Genomic DNA, 23747 nt, shown 5'->3' on the forward strand with positions numbered 1-23747 from the left:
ATACTGTATGCATAAAACTTTAGCCTAATTTGCAGGGACTAGCAACAGGCTTTTTAATAACACTCAATTTATTAATGTTAAACGTTTTTTGCTGGCATGTAAAATCGTTTAATTTTCTGAGGTACTGGGTGAAAAAATGTTTTGGGCACTATTTTTTTCCACTTGGCAGTCGTTTTATTTAATTTATGACAGTTTACTGATCTCTCTCACTGTTATGTGTGAGGGGGAGGGGCCTTTTTTGGCGCTTTTGCTACGCATCAAAAAATTCAGTCAGAAGTTTATTGTCTTCCCTGCATGATCCGGTTCATCTCTACAGAACTCAGGGGTCTTCAAAACTTGTTTTGAGGGAGGTAATCACTCACAGCAGAGCTGTGAGATTGTAGTTGACTGTGATAAAAAAACGTTTATTTCTGTATTTTTTTTTCTGCTATCAGGGTTAGTTATCCTTTGCTAATGGGAGCAATCCTTTGCTAAAATTTTGTTTTTTACAAAGATTTGATGCTATAACTTTTCAGTTTATTAATTTTCAACTGTCATAACTTTTTCTGTGCTTCTTATAGGCACAGTACGTTTTCATATTATAGTAAATTACTTGAAAAGTATTTCCAAGTTGCTAGTTTATTTGCTAGTGTGTTAAACATGTCTGATTCAGAGGAAGATATCTGTGCTATATGTGCTAAAGCCAAAGTGGAGTCCAATAGAAATTTATGTACTAACTGTATTGATGCTACTTTAAATAAAAGTCAATCTGTACAAATTGAACATATTTCACCAAACAACGAGGGGAGAGTTATGCCGACTAACTCGCCTCACGTGTCAGTACCTGCATCTCCCGCTCGGGAGGTGCGTGATATTGTAGCGCCGAGTACATCTGGGCGGCCATTACAAATCACATTACAGGATATGGCTACTGTTATGACTGAAGTTTTGGCTAAATTACCAGAACTAAGAGGTAAGCGTGATCACTCTGGGGTGAGAACAGAGTGCGCTGATAATATTAGGGCCATGTCAGACACTGCGTCACAATTTGCAGAACATGAGGACGGAGAGCTTCATTCTGCGGGTGACGGTTCTGATCCAAACAAACTGGATTCAGATATTTCAAATTTTAAATTTAAGCTGGAAAACCTCCGTGTATTACTAGGGGAGGTGTTAGCGGCTCTGAATGATTGTAACACAGTTGCAATACCAGAGAAAATGTGTAGGTTGGATAAATATTTTGCGGTACCGGCGAGTACTGACGTTTTTCCTATACCTAAGAGACTTACTGAAATTGTTACTAAGGAGTGGGATAGACCCGGTGTGCCGTTCTCACCCCCTCCGATATTTAGAAAGATGTTTCCAATAGACGCCACCACACGGGACTTATGGCAAACGGTCCCTAAGGTGGAGGGAGCAGTTTCTACTTTAGCTAAGCGTACCACTATCCCGGTGGAGGATAGCTGTGCCTTTTCAGATCCAATGGATAAAAAGTTAGAGGGTTACCTTAAGAAAATGTTTGTTCAACAAGGTTTTATATTGCAACCTCTTGCATGCATTGCGCCTGTCACGGCTGCAGCAGCATTTTGGTTTGAGTCTCTGGAAGAGACACTTGAATCAGCTCCATTAGATGAGATTACACACAAGCTTAAAGCCCTTAAGTTAGCTAACTCATTTATTTCAGATGCCGTAGTACATTTAACTAAACTTACGGCTAAGAATTCCGGATTCGGCATTCAGGCACGCAGAGCACTGTGGCTAAAATCCTGGTCAGCTGACGTTACTTCTAAATCTAAATTGCTTAATATACCTTTCAAAGGGAAGACCTTATTCGGGCCCGGGTTGAAAGAAATTATCGCTGACATTACAGGAGGTAAAGGCCATGCCCTGCCTCAAGACAGAGCCAAACCTAAGGCTAGACACTCTAATTTTCGTTCCTTTCGTAATTTCAAAGCAGGAGCAGCATCAACTTCCTCTGCACCAAAACAGGAAGGAGCTGTTGCTCGCTACAGACAAGGCTGGAGACCTAACCAGTCCTGGAACAAGGGCAAGCAGGCCAGGAAACCTGCTGCTGCCCCTAAGATAGCATGAATCGAGGGCCCCCGATCCGGGAACGGATCTAGTGGGGGGCAGACTTTCTCTCTTCGCCCAGGCTTGGGCAAGAGATGTCCAGGATCCCTGGGCGTCAGAGATCATATCTCAGGGATACCTTCTAGACTTCAAATTCTCTCCCCCAAGAGGGAGATTTCATCTGTCAAGGTTGTCAACAAACCAAATAAAGAAAGAGGCGTTTCTACGCTGCGTACAAGATCTTTTATTAATGGGAGTGATCCATCCGGTTCCGCGGTCGGAACAAGGACAAGGGTTTTACTCAAATCTGTTTGTGGTTCCCAAAAAAGAGGGAACTTTCAGGCCAATCTTGGATTTAAAGATCCTAAACAAATTCCTAAGAGTTCCATCGTTCAAAATGGAAACTATTCGGACAATTTTACCCATGATCCAAAAGGGTCAGTACATGACCACAGTGGATTTAAAGGATGCTTACCTTCACATACCGATTCACAAAGATCATTACCGGTATCTAAGGTTTGCCTTTCTAGACAGGCATTACCAGTTTGTAGCTCTTCCATTCGGATTGGCTACGGCTCCGAGAATCTTCACAAAGGTTCTGGGTGCTCTTCTGGCGGTACTAAGACCGCAAGGAATTGCGGTAGCTCCGTACCTAGACGACATTCTGATACAAGCTTCAAGCTTTCAAACTGCCAAGTCTCATACAGAGTTAGTACTGGCATTTCTAAGGTCGCATGGATGGAAGGTGAACGAAAAGAAGAGTTCTCTCTTTCCACTCACAAGAGTTCCCTTCTTGGGGACTCTTATAGATTCTGTAGAAATGAAGATTTACCTGACAGAAGACAGGTTAACAAAGCTTCAAAATGCATGCCGTGTCCTTCATTCCATTCAACACCCGTCAGTAGCTCAATGCATGGAGGTGATCGGCTTAATGGTAGCAGCAATGGACATAGTACCCTTTGCACGCCTACATCTCAGACCGCTGCAATTGTGCATGCTAAGTCAGTGGAATGGGGATTACTCAGACTTGTCCCCTACTCTGAATCTGGATCAAGAGACCAGAAATTCTCTTCTATGGTGGCTTTCTCGGCCACATCTGTCCAGGGGGATGCCATTCAGCAGGCCGGACTGGACAATTGTAACAACACGCCAGCCTACTAGGTTGGGGCGCTGTCTGGAATTCTCTGAAGGCTCAGGGACAATGGAATCAGGAGGAGAGTCTCCTACCAATAAACATTCTGGAATTGAGAGCAGTTCTCAATGCCCTTCTGGCTTGGCCCCAGTTGACAACTCGGGGGTTCATCAGGTTTCAGTCGGACAACATCACGACTGTAGCTTACATCAACCATCAGGGAGGGACAAGAAGCTCCCTAGCAATGATGGAAGTATCAAAGATAATTCGCTGGGCAGAGTCTCACTCTTGCCACCTGTCAGCAATCCACATCCCGGGAGTGGAGAACTGGGAGGCGGATTTCTTAAGTCGTCAGACTTTTCATCCGGGGGAGTGGGAACTTCATCCGGAGGTCTTTGCCCAAATACTTCGACGTTGGGGCAAACCAGAGATAGATCTCATGGCGTCTCGACAGAACGCCAAGCTTCCTCGTTACGGGTCCAGATCCAGGGATCCGGGAGCGGTTCTGATAGATGCTTTGACAGCACCTTGGACCTTCGGGATGGCTTATGTGTTTCCACCCTTCCCGATGCTTCCTCGATTGATTGCCAGAATCAAACAGGAGAGAGCATCAGTGATTCTAATAGCGCCTGCATGGCCACGCAGGACTTGGTATGCAGATCTAGTGGACATGTCATCCTGTCCACCTTGGTCGCTACCTCTGAAACAGGACTTTCTGATCCAGGGTCCCTTCAAACATCAAAATCTAATTTCTCTGAAGCTGACTGCTTGGAAATTGAACGCTTGATTTTATCAAAACGTGGTTTTTCTGAGTCGGTTATTGATACCTTAATACAGGCTAGGAAGCCTGTTACCAGAAAGATTTACCATAAGATATGGCGCAAATACTTATATTGGTGCGAATCCAAGAGTTACTCATGGAGTAAGGTTAGGATTCCGAGGATATTGTCTTTTCTACAAGAAGGTTTAGAAAAGGGTTTATCCGCTAGTTCCTTAAAGGGACAGATTTCAGCTCTGTCCATTCTTTTACACAAACGTCTGTCAGAAGTTCCGGACGTTCAAGCTTTTTGTCAGGCTTTAGCTAGGATCAAGCCTGTGTTTAAAACTGTTGCTCCACCATGGAGTTTGAACTTAGTTCTTAATGTTTTACAGGGGGTTCCGTTTGAACCCCTTCATTCCATTGATATCAAGTTGTTATCTTGGAAAGTTCTGTTTTTAATGGCGATTTCCTTGGCTCGAAGAGTCTCTGAGTTATCTGCCTTACATTGTGATTCTCCTTATCTGATTTTTCATTCAGACAAGGTAGTTCTGCGTACTAAACCTGGGTTCCTACCTAAGGTGGTCACTAACAGGAATATCAATCAAGAGATTGTGGTTCCATCTTTGTGTCCTAATCCTTCTTCGAAAAAGGAACGTCTGCTACACAATCTAGATGTAGTCCGTGCCCTGAAATTTTATCTACAGGCAACTAAGGATTTTCGACAAACGTCTTCCCTGTTTGTCGTTTATTCTGGTCAGAGGAGAGGTCAAAAAGCTTCGACTACCTCTCTCTCCTTTTGGCTTCGTAGCATAATACGGTTAGCCTATGAGACTGCTGGACAGCAGCCTCCTGAAAGAATTACAGCACATTCTACTAGAGCTGTGGCTTCCACTTGGGCCTTTAAGAATGAGGCTTCTGTTGAACAGATTTGCAAGGCTGCAACTTGGTCTTCTCTTCATACTTTTTACAAATTTTACAAATTTGACACTTTTGCTTCTTTGGAGGCTGTTTTTGGGAGAGAGGTTCTTCAGGCAGTGGTTTCTTCCGTATAAAGAGCCTGCCTGTCCCTCCCGTCATCCGTGTACTTTAGCTTTGGTATTGGTATCCCATAAGTAATGGATGATCCGTGGACTGGATACACTTAACAAGAGAAAACATAATTTATGCTTACCTGATAAATTTATTTCTCTTGTAGTGTATCCAGTCCACGGCCCGCCCTGTCACTTTAAGGCAGGTAATTTTTCCATTAAACTACAGTCACCACTGCACTCGAATGACTGGTAATGGCAGTTAGGGGAGGAGCTATATAGCAGCTCTGCTGGGTGAATCCTCTTGCACTTCCTGTTGGGGAGGAGTTAATATCCCATAAGTAATGGATGATCCGTGGACTGGATACACTACAAGAGAAATAAATTTATCAGGTAAGCATAAATTATGTTTTTATTCTGTTTGCACCACTGTAGTGAGTTCTGGTCATATAACATTAAACCAGCTTTTATCCAATATTACTGTTTAACCCAAACTTGCTCCTACAGGTCACTCACATCACACACAGTCATTATAAGTTAAATGTTACATACTCTGTTTACTGCATTGTTTTATTAACCGGTATACTTGTGAATTTGTTTGACAGAGGTCCCCCTCGAGTCTCCCCCTTTCCGGCTCAGCCTGTCTGATCTGGTCACTTCCCCTCCCCCTCTCCCCCACCTTCGGGTTGTATCCCCCAGATCCTGAGACAAAAGGGGGATCACTTCTGATTAAAAGACAAGTGAGTTTTTTGTATAACATTGTAGCGGTCACCTATTCTGACTTGCATTGCACATATATATATATATATATATATATATATATATATATATATATATATATATATATTTACATTACAGGTAGCCCTCAGTTTACGCCGGGGTTAGGTTCCAGAAGGAATGGTTGTAAATCGAAACCGTTGTAAATTGAAACCCAGTTTATAATGTAAGTCAATGGGAAGTGAGGGAGATAGGATCCAAGCCCCTCTCAAAATTGTCATAAGTAACACCTAATACATTATTTTTAAAGCTTTGAAGTGAAGACTTTAAATACTAAACAGCATTATAAACCTAATAAAATAATCCCACAACACAGAATATATAATTAAACTAAGTTAAATGAACAAAAACATTTGCTAAACAGCACTATAAACCTAATAAAATAATCACACAACACAGACTTCACTTGTATTTTTCTGCAAACAGTTCTTTCTATGCATTCCAATCTGGACTGATTTATAGACAGAAAGTCTATCTGCTCGATAGCTCAGGTCTGGTTAAACTGATTAATTTCAGCTTGCTTGGCTTTGCTGCAACACAAGCGGACAGCTCCACCTACTGGCTATTTTAATAAATGTACTGCTTCTCAATGCTTTTCAATAGCAGTCACATGACTGGAAAAAAAAGGTAATTCTGAAACGGTGTAAATTGAACCGTTGTAAAACGAGGGCCACCTGTTTATGTGTCCCTTTCTTTAGGCCTGGGTCCCGTCTCTCACCTCCCCCTTTCCTGCCTCCTCTGGGTCGTATCCTCCTAATCCCGAGGTGTGAGATGGAGCCTCACGTTGCTCCCTTTTTACATCAGCTCTCATAAGGTCTGGGTGACGTCCCTTTGAGCTCTGAGGTACCTTAATTAATACCCTATAATTAGACCCTAACCCGGTATAGGAGTGCGGCCCTTCCAGCCTTACAATCTCCCAAAATTTAAGTCTAGACTGTACTTCTTCCCCCCGAGTCTAGGCAGCAGTAGCTAATAAACTAACTTCGCCCCCAAACCCAAGAACATTCTTTATCTTGCCACTAAGTTAACCATCATGTCTTAGAAGCTTGGACGGGATGTCACCCACCCCTGCTCCGCAGTCACTAAATGTGAAGTACAACAAGCTGTCCTAGTAAATTTATCTTTTAAAGTGTAATTCTGCAGTATTATTTAGCACCTCTTATGCTAATAGGAGTTTGACCTTGCAACCCTTAAGGATGCCTCATACTTCTAGGAGAGAGGCGAAGACCCCCATTGTCGCCAAAAAGACAGTATATGATCATTTTACTCAATCTGGGAAGGTTTCTGCCATAGACCTGAATGCAGAGCTCAGTGACCCTGAATCATCCGATGATGAATCCCATTCAAGTATTCATTCAGCAGCTCCTTCACACCATTTCATCACAAAATCTACCTTGCAGAAGATGCTGACTAACCAGACACGTTCTATTACAGAAGAGATTCAACGAACTTCTGCGGAACTGAAGAAAGACACATTTGAAATAGGTGAAAGAGTTGATGCACTCAAACGTAAGCAGGATGATATAGTGGTTGACCACACCAGTCTCTTATCCTACACAGAAAATCTTGCAGAACAATTAACGCAATTGGAGTTCAAAATGGCAGATATAGAGGATAGATCCCGTTGGAACAATATATGCTTTAGAGGGATACCTGAGAGCGTCGGGACGCCAGACCTGCAAACGTTCCTAAAAGAACTTAATGCTGAACTCATAGGTGCCCCGGAAGGTCTAGTCGACACTATGGAGAGAGCTCACAGAGCCTTGAGGTCCAGATCAGTTCCTATGGAGAAACCAAGGGTCTGCTTCCATAGTTATGTCTACAAAGACAGACTGTTGCAGGCGGCGTTCAGGAAGCCGTCCCTACCAGAGAAATTCAGACACATTATACTCCTACCGGACCTCTCTACACACACCCTGCAGTATCGCAAAACATACCAACCGGTCATGTCGGCTCTTCGTAAGGATAACATCAAATACCGTTGGGGTCACCCAACAAACCTAGTGGTCACGAAAGATAACCTTCCTCAGGGGTTGACTCTTCTTACATCCTGGGGGCTTCACTCAGATATGTCTCCCTTACAGCCAGTTACAAACCCGAAATTGAGAGCATCGGCTCCTGAATGGTCTTCTAAGGAGCAAAAAGGCCAAAAACCAATCCACCTTAGGGTCCAACTTAAACTCCACCACTCCTTTTTCTTTTCTATATTAAGAGTTTACACTTTATTTTTCTAGAAAAATGCCCAACAGTTAATACTAGTTTACATGTTTATATGCACTTTACCAGGCATACTACAGTTTAGTATGCTGTTTTCACTGTTTAGTTTGCACTTCTTCTAATATAAGTTAAAGTAAGTTAGGTCTGTGGAGCAGGGTTAACATGGTTGACCTCTGCTTTTTATTGTTTTCTCCCCCCCCGTCAGAAGCCCACGCTAGGGTTCCACAGAGGCAGACTATTTTCGCCATTCCCCCTTTCCTTTATACCCCTGCTCTCTAACCCTACCTTCCACATAACCCTCATTCTCTGACTCCAAATCATTATTACTGACAAACATGTCCTCTATTAAGCTCCTGACACACAATGTCAGAGGCTTAAACTCCCTGCACAAACAGTTTACTGACTAGGTCCCTTAAGCACCACAACCCTGATATAGTATTTCTCCAGGAGACCCATTGGACGTCTGATGGCCCTCAATATACATTATCTAAAGATTATACCGTGACACAGTGTGCTTCGTAATCACAAAAAGCCAGGGGTACCGCAATTTTGATTCGCAAGAGAATAGCTGTTAAATATACTCAGATACTTAATTCTAGTTTGTGAACTAGATCACGTTTCCTACACACTGGTATCCATCTATCTTCCCAACTCCCACCAACCTAAATACTTAAATCGAGCACTTCTAGCAGTAGATAGAGTAAAAATGGGTAGAGTCATACTAGCAGGAGACTTCAACATGACCTGGGGCCCCACCATCGACAGACTAGCAAATCTAAACAGACTTCTCACTCCACGCATCTCTCATCCAACTTAAGACAGGTCATCACCCAATCCAATTACTATGACATATGGAGATCCCTACACCCCAGAGACAGGGACTATACCCACTTTTCCCATCCACATAAAACATACTCTAGATTGGATTATATTTTCTGCTCTGCGGAAACATTAGATTCAGTCGCAAACACCAAAATATCCCTGTGCCCATGGTCAGATCATGACATCGTAACAGTAGTTCTGGACAGGAAGGAAAAGTCTGGGTCTAAATTTTCCTGGCACCTTCCTCATCAGGTTCTCTCAGATGTTCCCTTTAGAGAGGAACTTAGAAAAGACATCAGGTTCTATTCTCAAATAAATAACAAGCTGGTTAGAGATGACACTCTCTGGGGAGCCGCTAAGGCCACCATCAGAGTCCTCATTATTAGGCGTCAAGCCCATTTGAAAAAGCAGTCTGGCTTGTCCCTGTCTCAATCCCACATCGAACTACGCCGCCTAGAACTTTCCAATCAGACCTCACCTTTGGTCTTCTTCACAGAGCAAATCACAAAACTTAGAAAACACATAGGCCTTCTTGAACTAAAATTTACCTAATCCAACCTCTTAAAACTGAAAAAACTCTTCTATTATAAGAGCAATAAAGCCAATAAACTAAGACATAGGACAAGCACCACTAGAATCCACCACATACAATCAGAGAACCAGACTTACCAACTACCATTGCAAATAGGCACGTTTTGCTAAATTTTATTCAGGACTGTATAATATATGTCAGTAGGCCACGCATCAACCACCCCCTTAGACATCGGAACATTTCTAGAAAAATTAAAGCTTCCAACTCCTCCTCCTAGACGAACACCGTGATTCCCTCACAACTCCCTTTACACTTAGTGAAATTAAAGGAGTCATTAAAAACATGAAAGCTTTCAAAACTCCAGGCCCAGACGGGTTACCAGCGTTTTTTTTTATAAAACTTATCTTACTAAGCTCTCACCTTTACTCCTTCTGTTTTTTAACTTAGCTAAAGAGGAAGGCAAATTTTCTAGTGAGTTCCTGGAAGCCACAATTATTACCATCACAAAACCCTTTAAAGACCCATCTCTCTGCTCTAGTTATAGGCCAATTTCCCTAATTAATTTGGATGTAAAAATCTACGCTAAATTACTAGCTAACCGTATTTCCCTTCTGCTCTCCCACCTTATTGATCTAGACCAAGTAGGGTTTATACCCAATCGGGAAGGTCCTGACAACACAAGGCGATTACTTAACATTTTCACAGAATCTACCAGAGACTGTTCGGACAGCTATCGAAGCATTATACTCCCACTGCGTCGGTGAAACGGGCTAGGATATCACTTGCCTTCTTTTTTGATCTCCAATGGAACTAGACAAGGATGCCCCCTCTCGCCCCTGTTGTTTGCATTGGCTATAGAGCCCCTTGCAGAAAAAATCAGATCGGATAAACTTATTGACGGCATTACCCTACATAGTACAAATCATAAAATAGAGGGTCTGCTGAGAAGATGGTGACATCATCAGCAAATAGGGCTGTCTTCATTTCCCAGGATAAAGGATTTTTTTTGACAGCTGTCATTTTATAAATTGAATCTAGACAAAACCGAATTTTTTACATGGGGCATATCCCAAACTGTGATCCAATGCCTCAAAACCCAACATAAGGTGAATTGTGTTAACAATTTTGTCACGCATCTAGGGGTCAAGATATCACATGACATACCTCAGATCATCAAGGATAACTATCTCCCCCTACTATCTGAACTACGCACTCTTAAAAAATAAATGGGATCATACACACATCTCCTGGATAGGCAGACTCACAGCCCTTAAAATGTCTTTCTTACCTAAAATAATACCTCTTTAGGTGTCTTCCTATCAGAGTCCCCAGATACCTGCTCCACCAGTTTCAAAGTGAATTCACCAAATACATCTGGCAACACAACCCCCCTAGAGTGGCACATACAATTCTACAGAGCTCTCTACACCGTGGAGGGATAGCTTCCCCTTCTATTTTCCGCTACTATGAAGGGGCAATGGTAACACACATTTCACAGTGGGGAGCGATAAAATCTCCCGACAAATGGAAAACCATTGCACAAGCCTCTTTACCACACCACATATATCTACCAGACTTAATATGGATCCCTCCACATTCCTGACATACTTTAAACATCACTAACCCCATTATCTGTGAATGCCTGAGGATGTGGAACAAGCTCAGACATCCTCACATAGCCCCACACCCCTCTCCGGTTACCTCCCTTACAGGTTTACTCTTGGGCCTCCCTGACTCCCATCCCCAAAAGTGGGGCATAACTGGGAGTGGAAAGGGTCTCAGGCCTTTGGGGTCCTCTTCCCCCACAACCGAGGTTCCATACACTTGAGGAAATACAGGCTGACTCTTCTATACCCCTGCACATGAGATTTGAACATAGGTTGAAAAGCTTCTTGATAAGCTGGGGCTTCAAACCTGATCTGTCTCGCCCATGCACAATGTGGGAAACTGTATGGCAGCAAGGGATTAGATTACGCAAACCCTTGTCCCTACATTATACCCTCATAGGTAACACTGAGGGAGACAACAAACTACATCATTTACTTAAATGGGAGCTTTACCTCAATACTACCTTCTCCCCACAAATTTGGCAATTTACTTTCACCCTCACGAAAAAGGCTCTATATTGTCACATTATTTGAGACCCTACTACAAACTACTGACGCACTGGTATTATATCCCCACGAGACTGGCCAAAATGTATGGATCAGCCTCGCCTTTGTGCTGGCGTGACTGTGGACAGATAGAGTACGCTGTACATATCTGGTGGGAATGCCCTAAAATGGTACCCTTATGGAACTCCTGTTTCCGTGTTCTGCTTGATTTGGGTATAACCCTTCTCAAGACTCCCGCTAATGCCCTCCTCCACATTGGGACCTACTCTCTCCCTAAACACCAGGCTTATTTAAGCATATACCTATTAACCGCGACTAAAGCGTCAATTGCCAAGGTGTGGAAAACTACGTCCTCCCCTAGCTGGCCTTTGATATTAAATTCGATGGCGTATATTTACACAATGGAGAAAAGTATATTCCAAGCACTAGACAGATCTGACCTATTCAAACTTATCTGGGCAGACTGGGGAACATGCATCGATACCACCTGGGTACCTAATGTTGTTGCCAACTCGTAAAAATGGACTACTAGTAGACAAGCATTTCATCTACCCCTTCCTCCCCTTCTTCCTCTTTTCCCCCACCTCCTCCTCCCTCCCCCTCCTTATTCCTCATTCACTACTTAAGATTATCAGATGTTATTGTATGTATTTGAAACATATGTGAGATATTTACCAATTCTTTATATAGTTTATCTGATTGATTATAGAGGCCTGCGTGCCTTTCATTACTGACCGTATTGAATTTTCTTTATATGTCAGACTTCTATTATTGTTGAAATAAAAATTTTTTAAAAAAAAGCAAGCAGTGGCTTATACTTAATATGCATTATTCATCATTTTAAATGGATTTTACCATTTTTATTTTTTTTACACTGCATTTGTGCAGTGTTCATTACTTCCTGTCACAGCCATACAAGGAGGCTGTGGCCTCTGCAGGAAGGTTTATCTAGCCTGATGTCCTAAAACATCTGGAGTGACATGAGCTGGTTTACTATAAAGTGGATAGACTACATAACAGGGAGTCAGATTCAGAGGCAGATCCAGAGCTCAATATCATGAGGGGCAATGTGGCAAATATATTGTTACAACACAGCCAGTAAAAAAAAAAAAAAAAAAAGCAAAGCGACCTATCATCTTTATTTTATAATAGAAACAAACTTTTACATGCTCATTTACACACATACATACTCATACGCAGGAACATACATACACATGAATGCATAAACACAATTACTTTATCTTATTTTTATTTATTTTATATACCAGAGAAGAGCATTTATAAGAAGAATTTAAAACCTAAACACACTATATCTGGACTTGGAAGTTGTAACACTGGAAAGCTCTCATATCTAATATACGGTAACTTTACTTTCTTATAGTTTTACAAATCATACATTGTTAAAGCAATATACTCTTACACACACACTTTCTTTTACACACACAAACACACACAAAAGCACTCACTCTCTGACACACACACACACACACACACACACACAGATTCACAGAACCCCACACACACTTACAGGCCCATTTATCAAGCTCCGTATGGAGCTTGAAGGGCCGTGTTTCTGGCGAGTCTTCAGACTCGCCAGAAACACAAGTTATGAAGCAGCGGTCTAAAGACGGCTGCTTCATAACCCTGTCCGCCTGCTCTGAGCAGGCGGACAGGAACCGCCGGAAATCAACCCGATCGAATACGATCGGGTTGATTGACAGCTCCCTGCTGGCGGCCGATTGGCCGCGAGTCAGCAGGGGGCGGCGTTGCACCAGCAGCTCTTGTGAGCTGCTGGTGCAATGTTAAATGTGGAGAGCGTATTGCTCTCCGCATTTAGCGAGGTCTTGCGGACCTGATCCGCAGTGTCGGATCAGGTCCGCAAGCCCTTTGATAAATGGGCCCCTGTGACACTCAAACACTCTGATACTCTCTCACACACACACTCCTTTTTTTTTTTTTTTTATCACAACAAACATATATGTAATGAGCTAACTCTTAGATCAGGCACTAACAGCAAGAAGAAGTAGCATGAATTTAGACTGAACTTGTATAAATGTAATCAACCAATACCACAAACAATGTTCAAAACTATAATTATAAAACTTTCAATATGATCAATTAATATTCAAACCACAAACAGTATCTATAAAATCTTGCATACTTTTCTCTAACAAAATATATTTCTTGCTATTATTAGGATCCATAAATCAAGTTATTAAACCAAAAACATATCTGATTTATTGAACAAGTAAGGTCTAAGAAGATGTATAGTATATGTATAGAGCGTGTATTTATGTACAGTATCCCACAAAAGTGAGTACACCCCTCACATTTTGTAAATATTTTATTATATCTTCATGTGACAACACTGAAAAAATGACACTTTGCTACAATGTAAAGTAGTGAGTAAACAGCCTGTATAACAGTGTAAATTTACTGTCCCCTAAAAATAACTCAACACACAGCCATTAATGTCTTAACCGTTTGCAATAAAAGTGAGTACACCCCTAAGTGGAAATGTCCAAATTGGGCCCAAAATGTCAATTTTGTGTGGCCTCCATTATTTTCCAGCACTGGCTTAACCCTCTTGGGCATGGAGTTAAACCAAGCTTCACAGATTGCCACTGGAGTCCTCTTCCACTCCTCCATGACAACATCATGGAGCTGGTGAATGTTAGACCTTGCTCTCCCCCACCTTCCGTTTGAGGATGCCCCACAGATGCTCAATAGGGTTTAGGTCTGTAGACATGTTTGGCCAGTCCATGACCTTTACCCTCAGCTTCTTTAGCAAGTCAGTGGTCGTCTTGGAGGCAGTGGCGGCTGGTGAATTTTTAGGATGGGGGTGCACAAGACCCTGCCCCTATTAGAAAGCCACGCCCCTTTGAAAAACACGCCCCTTTTTAAAAACCTCACCCTTTTAGCAAGCCATGCCCATTTTTAAAAGCCACACCCCTTTGCGAAAGTCACGCCCCTCAAATGGCCCCGCCAATTTCAACCAGCAGTGTTTTTGGTCATCGTCTTCTTGAAATATCCAGCCACGGCCTGGGGGTAACTTCAACTGAAGTTTGTGACTGATTCCTCAACATTATTCTCAAGTATCTGCTGATATTGAGTGGAATCCATGAGACCCTCAACAATAACCAGTAGTACAGGTCTTTGGAGGTGGTCTGTGGGCTGTTTTTGACCGTTCTCAACATCCTTTGCCTCTGGCCCTCTCTGATATTTTACTTGCCCTGCCACTTCTGGCCTTAACAAGAACTGTGCCTGTGGTCTTCCATATCCTCACCATGCATTGCTCACTGTGTTCCTCACAGTGGACACAGACATCTTAAATCTATGAATGCAAACTCTTCAGTACAGCCATGTTCACGTGCGACAGTGCACAAATGGAGGAGCCTTTTATATATATATATATATATATATATATATATATATATATATATATATATATATATATATATATATATATATATATATATATATATTAACCAAATGATTAATTAAAGCTGCAAAATAATAAGAATATTGAATGTACATTTATGAAAACATATATATTCCTGGATTTAAATAACCTTCCACTTTATAGAGAAATACAACCACATTTCAATTACTGTTGCCCCAGCCCCCAGTGTTCGATATTAGGGAATGCAACCAAAGGCCTTGGCAACATGAAGATAAATACACCAACATTTTACTTTCTAGTACAAAAGATTTTTTCTATTACACTAGTGCTTAATAATTTACTTCAAAGGTAAACATTAAAACAATGTTTAACTCAAGTACAAGTTTTGTAAATCAAGTCAATCCGCCTGTCTTTTTTTGAGGCAAATAAATCAATAACATTTTCGTTGAATTTAGGAATGTCATTTATCAATTGTTTTTCAATTGTCAGCATGGCTAGAGCGGTCAGTCTTTCCTCAGTCATGGTGCTCCTTAGAAATGTCTTAACTTGTTTTAAAGTTGAGAAACATCTCTCAGCCTCAGCAGTTGTCACGGGAATAGTTGAAATAATTTGCAACAGTTTGTAGGTCTCCGAGAAAGTACTGTCCAAGTTATTTTCAATTATAAACTGTAGAAGACTAATGGCACCATTCATATTTCTGAAATCTCATCTTCTGTAAATTACTCCTAGTTCAGTTTTCAGGCGATCTTTCTGTAATGTGTGATAAACAGCTGATGTTTGGTCAAGAAGCTGATTTGGAAAAATGTTCTCGTAATCCGCAAATTTTTCCGCTTGCAGGAGAGAAACAGCCGAGTAGTGAGTTATAAAAGAAAATCTATCTTTTACTTGATTTGTGATAACATCGCATATCTCTTTAGCTGCCACAGTCTGAGCAATGTGAATATTTTCTCTCTTCCTTTTCCTAGATGTTTCCTCTGTTTCTGATATCGTCATGGTCACTGTGTCCATTCTATTCCTTTCGTTTTCCATTGTCTGCTGGAAAGTGTTAATGTTTTCTAATAAGTGCCGCATCTGTTTGTGTTTTCTGAAGTTGGTTGTATAACAAATCTACATGTGGCATAATATTGTGGAAAACTGTAAGCCAAAACACGAATACCGAGTCTTGTAACATATGCCGAATAGCCCCTGCTTGATTTATAGCTATTTCTTTTTTCGATGTTGACTCTATTTTTTCCATACATTCAATTAACTGTTCCCTGTTTTCAAAAACTGTATTGACGGTTCGACTCTTGAAATTCCACCTGGTGGCTGAACCATGAGGTATCCTTCTAACAGTTTCATCTAGAATAGCTATCCTTTGTGGTGAGTTACTAAAAAAGTTAGTAATGTCACTTAGATTTGAAAAAAAATACTCAAACTTGTTGATTTTGACTGCTTGCTTGGCTGACAATTAAATTGAGCTTGATGTGCGTAGCAATGCACAAAATGTGCATTCTTGTAGGTACGTTTAATTATAGCCTGAACACCTGCATGCTGACCACTCATCACGCTTGCACGGTCGTAACTCTGCGATATCAGTTTCTCTGGGTTGTCTATAACTTTTTCCAAAGTAGCTTGAATACACGTAGCTAAAGATTCTGCATCATGTCCAGCTGGATTAGTGAATTCCCAGAATCTCTCAACCTGTTGTCCGTTACCTATAATGTATCTAAAAACAACAACCAATTGGAAGGCAGATGAAACATCAGTAGTTTCATCTGCTATCACTTCTACAAAACTTGCATTAGAGATTTCCTTCTTTATTTGGTCCTGGCAAACAGTAAGCATACAGTCTAATAAATTGTTTTGAATTTCTTTTGACGTTCCTTTAAAAACAGTGGCACTAGCGAGATGTTCTTTTAGAGATGCATCAAGCTCTGCTGAGAAGTTTATAAGACCTCTGAAAATGCCTGGATTTAATGAATCATTGCGTTCGTCATGTCCTCGAAGTGCAAGCTCAAATGCGCCGCAAAATAAAATACAATTAATTATTTTGGAAAGAACATAGCGATTTTTCGTTACTTGCTCATTATGTTTTTTAATATTCAAGCGATATGCACTGTCAAGTTGTTGCCGAATATCAACCCTTCCTAGCAAATTAAACTCTAATGTGTAGTTTAAATGTGATTGGGAGCAATTATGTTTATTTGTTTTTTGACTTAAATGTGATAAATCGGCGACACCATAACTCACCCAACTTGAATCCCCACTTTGTTTTGCAAACAGGAGACAATAAAAACAAAAGAGCCTGTTAGATAATTCACAACCACAAATCCATGGATATTTATCATATACCTCGGGTTTGAATTCTCTTTTGTAATCTCTAGTTTTACATTTTGTCACCTGGATAAGGTTAAGCATAGGTGTTGGCCTGAGCATTTTAATTTCAATTTTTCTTTCAATGGGCAACGTTGAAAAATGTAATTGCTTTAGCTCAGACACACTAATTTTACTCAGTGCCATCTTAACTGTTAGTTTACACACAAAGAACAGTCCTTTGCTCTTATCTAATATATAACTTGTAGGTAGGTAGCTCTGCAGCTGTTAGAAAATATATTAAAAGTTTAATAGTTTTGTGGTTGTTATGTAATATATAACTTGTAGGTAGGTAGCTCTGCTGCTCTGCAGCTGTTAGAAAATATACAACTCAACTTGATGTAATAGTTTAATAGTTAGGCGGTTGTTATCTAATATATAATTTGTAGGTAGGTAGCTCTGCAGCTGTTAGAAAAATATACAACTCAACTTGCAGTAATAGTTTAATAGTTTGGCGGTTGTTATCTAATATATAACTTGTAGGTAGTTAGCTCTGCAGCTGTTAGAAAATATATTAAAAGTTTAATAGTTTGGCGGTTGTTATGTAATATATAACTTGTAGGTAGGTAGCTCTGCAGCTGTTAGAAAATATATTAAAAGTTTAATAGTTTTGTGGTTGTTATGTAATATATAACTTGTAGGTAGGTAGCTCTGCTGCTCTGCAGCTGTTAGAAAATATACAACTCAACTTGAAGTAATAGTTTAATAGTTTGGCGGTTGTTATCTAATATATAACTTGTAGGTAGGTAGCTCTGCTGCTGTTAGAAAATATATTAAAAGTTTAATAGTTTGGCGGTTATGTTAGGCAACGGCAAGTAGTTTTGCGGTGCCGGTTGTTATAAAATATATTGCAGCTGTTAGAAAATATCAACTACAACTAATAGGTAATATCTTATAATAATTATAATAATATAGCTCACTAGAGATAAAAAAAAAAATGTTAAATATGTCAGTTTACTGCCTAATTTTAGTATCAGCAGCAGCACAGCAGTTTTTTTTAAAAAAAACTTGTACCTTTTTTTTGCTAAACTTCTAATTGCAATCTAATTAATCTGCTAAAATACTTAAATTAAATGTATTAATGGTAAGCAACCGTGACAGCCGTCAACGGTCAACAACTAGTATCTGCAGTAGCACAGCAGTTAACTGTTTTTGTTTTTTTTTTAAAAAAAACTTTGCAATTAGAAGTTTTGCAAGAAAAGAACAAAGTTTTTTTTTTTTTTTTTTTAAAAGTTAACTGCTGTGCTGCTGCAGATACTAGTAGTCACGGTTTCTTACCATTAATACATTTAATTTAAGTATTTTAGCAGATTAATTAGCAGATTGTTCTTTTTTTGCAAAACTTCTAATTGCAATCTGCTAATTAATCTGCTAAAATACTTAAATTAAATGTATTAATGGTAAGCAACCGTGACAGCCGTCAACGGTCAACAACTAGTAGTATCAACAGCAGAACAGCAGTTAACTGCTTTTTTTTTCAAAAAAATGTTTACCTTTTTTTGCAAAACTTCTAATTGCAATCTGCTAATTAATTAATCTGCTAAAATACTTAAATGTATTAATGGTAAGCAACCGTGACAGCCGTCAACGGTCAACAAGTAGTATCAGCAACAGCACAGCAGTTAAATGCTTTTTTTTAAATAAAAAAAACTTTTACCTTTTTTTGCAAAACTTCTAATTGCAATCTGCTAATTAATTAATCTGCTAAAATACTTAAATGTATTAATGGTAAGAATAAGAAACCGTGACAGCCGTCAACGGTCACAACTAGTATCAGCAGCACAGCAGACGTTAACTGCTTTTTTTTGTAAAAAAAAACGTAACTTTTTTTTACAAAACTTCTAATTGCAATCTGATAAAATCTGCTAAAAAATATTATTTTATTATTCCCAAATTACTCCACTAGTCCACTAAAGAACTCCCTACCTAAGTACTCTAATCTGACTGTCTGAGAGACTGTATCTGTTTTTTTTAAGTAAAAATAAAAATGACCTTTTTTTTTTCTCACACACACACACACAAACTAATAAGCTGCAGGCCTGCAGCAAAATATTTTTTTTTAAGGCAAGATTCCTCGGACCTCCCTACCCTCCCTACCCTGTCTGACTCTGTCCCTGACCTTCCTTCCCTATCTAATGTCTGATCTAACTAACTCAGTCTCTGACTGCGAGTCAACAATAGATAGTCACAGACTCAGTGAGGCAGCAATGCAGTAACCACTGTAGAAATTAGTATGTAGATTCAGATTGTCGTTTTTTCGTTTGTTATTGTTTTACAGAAGAAGAGAGGCAAGTTGTACATAGAGCTCTTAAACAAGGCTCCTATCCGCTCAACGGCTATCTCCTCAATGCGATTTTTGCGCCGTTGAGGGGGAGGAGCCTTGTGGGGGTCATCACGTGTACGCAGCAGCGTATCAGAGGCGAGCTCAGGCAGACTGTGGGAGGAAGCAGAGCACAGGCTGAAGTGAATCGCACACTTCAGCCTGTGCGGTTAAGGCTCTATTACAGTCGCCGGGCTGGGAGGAGCTACGCCTGCACAGTGATGAATAGAGATCACTGTGCAGGATAGGGGCTCTCTGTTCGCACGTGCGAACAGGTTTAGGATAGGAGCGGTCAGGTGACCGGCATGGGCGTGACAGCGCGCGGCGCACAAGAGACAGCAGCCGCAGTGCCTGGGGCTGGGCTGGCTGGTCGGGTGAAATCAGGAGGAGGAGACTGACGCGGTGTGGGTCTGCCTGGTGGTGACGTCAGTGCAGCAGTCTGGGCTCTGCTCTGTCGTCCGGCGTCCGCCCGGTCCTAGCTCCCCTCCTGTTTGAGTTAAATACATGATGTGATATTATACACAACACAGCCTGTCTGAGAGCCTGCCTTAACTTTATTATACCTACATTATGTGCAAGTTTGCAACTAGTAATGATGGAATGATTATTTATGACACAATAATAATAATAATAAAAAATAAAATTATATTTATTTATTTTTTGGCTCATTTTTTTTTTCCTCTTTGCCCCTCTTGCCCCAGGGGGTTCACGTGCGACTGTGCACAAATGGAGGAGCCTCCACTGCTTGGAGGTGTGTTTGGGGTCATTATGTTGGAATACTGCCCTTCGGCCCAGTCTCCGAAGGGAGGGGATCATGCTCTGCTTAAGTATGTTACAGTACATGTTGGCATTCATGGTTCCCTCAATGAACTGTAGCTCCCCAGGGCCAGCAGCACTCATGCAGGCCATTACACTCCCACCACCATGCTTGACTGTAGGCAAGACACACTTGTCTTTGTACTCCTCACCTGGTTGCTGCCACACACGCTTGACACCATCTGAACCAAATAAGTTTATTTTGGTCTCATCAGACCACAGGACATGGTTCCAGTAATCCATGTCCTTAGTCTGCTCAGCTTCAGCAAGCTGTTTGAGGGCTTACTTGTGCATCATTTTTAGAAGAGCCTTCCTTCTGGGACGACAGCCATGCAGACCAATTTGATGCAGTGTGCAGCATATGGTCTGAGCACTGACAGGCTGACCCCCCACCCCTTCAACCTCTGCAGCAATGCTGGCAGCACTCATATCCAGAGGTTGTCTTCGGGAAATAGACGTATGACTCTGAGCACGTGCACTCAACTTCTTTGGTCGACCATGGCAAGGCCTGTTCTGAGTGGAACCTGTCCTGTGAAACCGCCATATGGGCTTGCCCACCGTGCTGTAGCTCAGTTTCAGGGTCTTGGCAATCTTCTTATAGCCTAGGCCATCTTTATGTAAACCAACACTTCTTTGTTTTTTAGATCCTTTGCCATGAGGTGCCATGTTGAACTTCCAGTGACCAGTGTGAGAGCGATAACACCAAATTTAACACACCTGCTCCCCATTCACACCTGAGACCTTGTAACTAGACATGTGCTTTTCGTTTCATTCCGAATCGAAATTCGGATGAATTCGCCAAATTTGGAGATTTGAATCGATTCAAATTTCTGAATTACCCTAGCAACTAAACTAATTTGAATGTATTTAACGAATTAAACAGAATTAGTTCGGATTTATTCGTTACAGTTGAATGGCTATGGACTAATCACAATTCAGTATAAAAATTACATTTTATAATCACAATTCAGTATAAAAATTAAATTTAGTGAGATAGAACAGGGAAATAATTCCATTTGTAACTTGGGACCATCTGAATCAACATAAAACACACCGAACTTCAGAATTTAATAATCGAATCCGAAATGAATACATCAAAATTTATTAGAATACGAATGAAGCCAAAACGAATACATTTGAATGTATCCAAATTCGAATTAATCTGAAACTAAATTCGAAAAAAAACTGAATTGGTCCGAACCAAAACAAATTTTTCTGCTGCACACATGTCTACTTGTAACACTAACTAGTCACATGAAACCGGAAAGGGAAAATGGCTAATTGGGCCCAATTTGGACATTTCCACTTAGAGGTGTACTCACTTTTGTTAACGGTTTAGACATAAATGGCTGTATGTTGAGTTATTTTCAGGGGGCAGCAAATTTACAGTCTTATACAGGCTGTACACTCACTACTTTACATTGTAGCAAAGTGTAATTTCTTCAGTGTTGTCACATGAAAAGATATTATAAATTAAAAAATAAAATATTTACAAAAATGTGAGGGGTGTACTCACTTTTGTGGGGAACTGTATGTATGACGAAGACTGCGCCTGTGGGGAAAAAAAAGAAGCAAGGGGAAACGAGAAGAGGGGGGAGGGGAAAGAAAAACAAAGAAAAGATACTTATAGTGTAGTATGTCTAGAAAACAATATGATTAGATGCTTGAATATGAAAACTGCTCACCTGGTCTTGCCTCAATCACAGGAGGTAAGTTACTTGAATGGGTAGTAAGTTATTTTCACTGTGCTAAAGTTGTTATCTCACGTATGTATACACAGTTTATCATTTTATATTAACATATTAAAGTGTTTATTGTATTTTAAAGGGACAGTATACTTAAATGGACATTAAAGTCTAAATGCAACAATAGTCAGATTTCATTTTGTGCTTTGATGTTTTGTGCTTCTTTACTTCACATCAAGAATGTACGGAATGTTACATAGATTAAAATTTTCCTTGCTGGATAGTATGTTAGTGCTGGCAAATCATTTTAGATAATCTGAGCAGTGAGCTTTAGAGAATCAAGCCCACAGTTGCTATCATAAGTTATAGTATGTTTTATACACTACATTTTTTACCCATTCTAATTCTTTACTTTTTTTTTTTTTTTTTTTCAGGTCCAGTTCAGAATGTTTTTGGAGAACTGCATTTTAGTACATTGTATTTGTGCTCATTTAAAATGTGTTTAGAAATAACGACTTTTAAAAGGATTAAAAAAAAATAATAATCAGAAAAAAAAAATCTGAGATTCTTCAAGATGATGTAATTGCTATTCAAAACCAGAATATTTTGTAACATGATTTTAAAATTTTACTCAAAACTAATTTTAAATGATCTTCACATGCATTAGAATTTTGTACAGTTATGTCTGTGTAATAATCTGTATTTAGGGCAATTGTAGCCTACAGAAATGAATAATCCTGCTATAAGATAGTAAAACTGCTTCATATAGAAGCCCAGATATCTCCCTCAATATATTCTCTCAAATTGCTTCTATATTTTAACAATAGTTATCTTAGCCAAACTTTATTCAACATAATATTGCTGGTGAAATTTGATTAAAAAAAGAGGGTTTTTCAGACCACCGCTCTTGCTCTACTGAGCGGGTCTGGTTTTCCCCCTGAGCACATCTGGGCAGCTGTCTAGTCACAGCCCAGCCCGATCGCGCCATTACACTCAATGCAGCTCACTCCCGCTATCAGACAGAGCAGGAGCGAGCTGCATTGAGTGTAATGGCGCGATCGGGCTGGGCTGTGACTAGACAGCTGCCCAGATGTGCTTAGGGGAAAAACCAGACCTGCTCAGTAGAGCAAGAGCGGCGTACTGAAAAACCTTATTTTTTTTTTTTTATTTTTTTTAAATCAAATTTCACTGGCAATATTATGTTGAATAAAGTTTGGCTAAGATAATGTTATATAATTCTGCACTATATGCAGAATTATATAACATTATTTTCTAGGTTTATTGCCCCTTTAATAAGGTTTAAGTCTATGTTCTATTGAACATCCTGAGAAGTTGCTGATAAATTACTTGCCTAACATAATGACCTAACTGAATACCCATATACCTAATCTACCTCACAAATCCCATGTCAAAACTGGTTTACAAATATTAAGAAACAGACTTTTAAGAAACAGACTTTTGAGTGCTAAGGGGAATATTTTTTAATATTGATTAATTAAACAATACAAGGTAATTTTATCTGTGTAAATGCCAATGCCTTGACCTTTTTAATGTGTACATGCTCTGTATCTATAATAAAGTTTTTCTAAATGCACATTAGGCTTATATGTGATTTATTGAACAAGTAAGGTCTAAGTTAACCTTGGTTTCTAACTATCGCCCTATATCATTGCTCCCAGTATTGTCAAAAATTTTAGAAAAATGCGTCCATACGCAATTATGCGAGTATTACCAACT

At 40.1% G+C, this 23747-nt stretch overlaps 1 protein-coding gene across 1 annotated transcript in view; it reads left to right on the forward strand.

Moving 5' to 3' along the window:
• GTSF1 (gametocyte specific factor 1) overlaps positions 1–22534 on the forward strand; it is a 425087-nt gene extending 402553 nt beyond the window's left edge. Inside the window, exon 15 of the mRNA XM_053708268.1 lies at positions 22445–22534. The gene's annotated coding sequence lies outside the window, so the exon portion shown is untranslated. The remainder of the gene's footprint in view (positions 1–22444) is intronic.
• The last annotated feature ends 1213 nt before the right edge of the window (positions 22535–23747 follow it).

Source organism: Bombina bombina, chromosome 3 (genome assembly GCF_027579735.1).
Source record: "Bombina bombina isolate aBomBom1 chromosome 3, aBomBom1.pri, whole genome shotgun sequence".
NCBI lineage: Eukaryota > Metazoa > Chordata > Amphibia > Anura > Bombinatoridae > Bombina > Bombina bombina.